Genomic DNA, 4,031 nt, shown 5'->3' on the forward strand with positions numbered 1-4,031 from the left:
GTTGTACACCGAGGGCTAGTCTTCCCGTCTGGAGGCAGCGGCGTCTTGACGTCACCTTCTTGAACAAGTCGGTCTTTGAAGTCCGAGACCATTTTTCCTAGACTGATTCTCTTACTGTTCAGTCACTGATCCTGAGACTTTTATTCCCATTTTCTAAAGGTCGGGTTGTTTAGCACAGTCATTTCTATCATTTTTCTTGCACAACACGGCAGAGAACAGCCGGATTGTAGACCTAGATTAGAATCAAAATAAAAGTTTTAACATGAACTCCCAGCAACCCCCAATTGTTATACTTGGATAATCATTACTAGAATACAGATTTTGTTTTTTTTAATATTTTTTTTTATTTTCACTACAGAAAATAGAAATAAAGTAAGATAATACATTTTACAATATGTTTTAAACAAACTTCCAGAATACAGTAAATATACATTCGTATTTAGACGCATTTAGGGTGTTTGCTCTCTGGGTCTTCCTTTCCCTGTTGGTAGCAACATAAAAAAGTAACTTTGGATGTGTTGTCAGCACGTCTGCAGTGAAATAAATTGTTCTCTATTATTTAAACACATCCATGTACATTTTGGTATGAAGGATTCATAACAGTCATGGATTCCTTCAGAACAATCCATTAAATTAGGTGTAATGTACAGTACATTCTTCAATTTGATGTTTGTCCCCTAAAGAAATTTCAGTTGTCCACAGGGCTGTATTCTTGTTATAATAATTTATTTGCTGAAATTTGAAATGGTCCAAATTCTCTGCTAGAGTCCAGACAGGTCTATTCACATTAACCATACACTCAAGTAGGAATTGAAGATAATACCTGAATAGTTTATAAACAGATGAAATGTAAACAATTAAACTAAGTGACGCTCTGTACCATTTTGTAAATTGTTGCTACTTTGATGCTTTAAAGTTCCTTTTAATATCACAGTCTTTGAGAAACAGAGCAGGCCTACACTGCAATGAAACCAATAGCAGTCAATAAACATTTAGCCTTGCCGGTTTATCCCATAACTCCAGAAGACTTCAGACAAAAACAAGTTTTTGACTCTTATGTTTGCTGCTAATGTAAAGTGTGCTAATATAAGTCAGTCGGAATAAGTTATTCAGTCTACTCACTTGACTCTTTCTTTTGACTAGAACTAGTCAACAGCTGATCAGTGTGATCATCATCTGTTTCATGGTTCAGGAGGTTACCAGCATTTGTGTGACTTTAAACTGCAGCCTAAAAGATAAAAAATAAATAGATTGAGCAACATACTGTTACACAGGACTGAAGTACCAACAATTTATTTGATAGTTATTGGTCAGTATTTAATGATTTCAAATAAACCAAGTTCTAACCTTCCCAGCTTGAGTTGATTTGTTAAAATTTGATACCTTATTAACACCTTTCATTTTTAAAATGAAAAACCTACAAACTCCCTGAATTCAGTTTTGTTTTGTTTTTGTACTTGTTTATTTTGATTTTAAAAATTGTTGCCAGAGAGCTTGTCAGGCTTTATGGAGACATGCACAGTTCAGGCATACTGTATGAATTTGTGTATAGTCCTAAGGCTTTCACTTTTGTGTGCTTCAATATGGTACTTGTTTAAGTACAGTAGCATTGCATTTCTGTTTATGAATTTCATGTTCTGAACAGTTGCTTGTGTACAGTTTATACTAACCTCACAAATAATGTACTCTCCTTATTTACAGGTATTTTATTGAGTGTAGGTAATTTTATCAATCATATTTTAGTTCTTTAACATAGTGAAATATTCATTCACAGAGCCATGTTAGCTTTGAAATAAACAATAGTTTTCATTATTTAAGGCAATTAATAATTAGTGCATTGAGTCAATTGTAATCTACCATTAGTGTTAAGGGTTACCTACCTCTAGTGATAATGTTAGATAATTACATCACCTTAAGGGAAATATAATTAATAGAGTACCAAAATTTGTACTAGGACCTCTGCTCTTCCTAACGTATGTCAATTTTGTAGATTCTGGTACGAGTAAACTAGTCACGTTTACAGACAATACTTAACAGGAGGATTAAGAAACATAAGAAAAAACAAATGAAATTCAAAAAAGGTTAAGATAGAATTCATTGAACGAACGTCTTAAAGTAGATTAAATCATGTAAATTTGTATTTGTTAATCCATGATATTGTTCTATAGATCTAATTCTGTAAACATCAAGTTTCTGTTTAAATAATCCTTTTAGAAACAGAAATGTAAATGTGTCTATGTTTTACATGTTTTTCTACATAACCTGTTTTACTAACAGCAGTTAATAATGAATATTGTTTTTTTGTATTTCCTTGATTTTAGAGTCATTAAAAAATGTGAATAGAAAATTATTAAAACCTAGTGTTGGATTACTTTTGACAATGCTTATTCTTGCCTTTTGGTTATTCAGAAATGTCACATAAAACTGTCGCTTTAAATTTAGAATGAACCCCATATTCCCATATTTATGGCTCTGATAAAAATAGAAGTATGGAATGGTTTATTAGACTCTTCTTAAGAATGTACTTTATTAATATTCCCGTAACAAAATGAAACAGCCTGCAAAGGTAGAAATGAGAAGTCTATGACAGTGGCATCTCAGAATGAAAAAATCCTAGAATTGTTTTACTTTGTTTGCAAGTGCTACAGTATAGTATGTTTAAGTCTTTTTACCGTTCACATTTATCACACATATTTGGGTTTTTCCTACATCTTTTTATTACCCTGCTGTCTCTTTTGCATTCTCTTTATAAGCCCATGAACTATCTCCTCAACTTCTGGTGGTTTTGCTTGTACATTTAACTCACTCTGGAACTTCCCTTCCCTGCTGTTTCTAATGCATTTCGCTCTGTAGTGCTAAAGCAATGCATTTGGTAAGGACCTGCACAAAGGAACTAGACTGCAACTCCAAGGTTTGACACAAGAGGGAGACATTGCTCCATCCACCCATCATTCTTCTGATTCATTTCAGTAGACCATAAATGTGTAGCAAATGTGTAGCAATGTTTAAATGGCTAAAAGGTTTACATTTGATTCCTGGAAATGACTGAGTGAACCATGGTTCTCACAAAAAAAATGTGTCTGAAAAACAGGATCTGCTAGGGCCATTTATACATCCGGTTAGATAATGGAGTGCATTGATTCAAGCGAAAGTGCCAGAGGAGGTTATGTAAACTGTGTTGATTCCATTCCATTAAATGCTTCCTGGGGTATACAGCATGTTCCAGTTTACTGTTTGCTTAAGAGGGCAGCATGGTGACACACTGGTTAGTATTGCTCCCTCACAGCGGGATCCTGGGTTTAATATCTGTGGTACTGTCTGTGTGGAGTTCGTATGGTCTTCCCATGTTCACACCCATTTCATCTGGTATGATACATCCTGGACATGATACCAGTCCACCACTCACAGACACAAAACACACACACCCCAGGACCAATCTTCCCAGAAGCCAGTTCACCTACCAGTATGTCTCTGCACTATGGGAGGAAACACACTTGAACACAGAGAGAACATACAAACTCCAATGCAGGTCCTGAATTGAACCCAGGGCCCCAGCACTGCAAAGCAACAATGCTAAGCACAGCGCCCCCGTGCTGTACTTTAAAAATACATGTTAAATGAAAGCACAGAAAATGAAAACAAATATACATATCAAGGGATTATCGTATGTTTTCAGTACACATTGTACCACGCTGACAAACTAGTTGTGCCAGTTGTGGTTGGTCTCCTGTTGTTGGCATTAGCAACTTGGTCACACAAGTATTATTGGGCAACTCAGGTGAAGTGAAAAAGTTGGGTAAGACAAGACCTTCACATTATGTTCATGATTGCAATCCTATCATCTGGGCTGGCATAAACCTACTGAAAAATCAACATTTCCACATTGGCTTTCTAGAACATAAAGACTGTTGACTAAAGCGATGGTTCTCAGCTCCATTCTTGGGAGACCTCTGGCTCTTCTGGTTTTTGGTCCAGCTGAGCTTTTAATTACTGAGTTTCGCCATTCCAGTCCTTGTTTTCAAAATACTTTT

This window comes from Lepisosteus platostomus, chromosome 3 (assembly GCF_059453375.1).
Source record: "Lepisosteus platostomus isolate fLepPlt1 chromosome 3, fLepPlt1.hap1, whole genome shotgun sequence".
NCBI classification, from domain to species: Eukaryota; Metazoa; Chordata; class Actinopteri; order Semionotiformes; family Lepisosteidae; genus Lepisosteus; species Lepisosteus platostomus.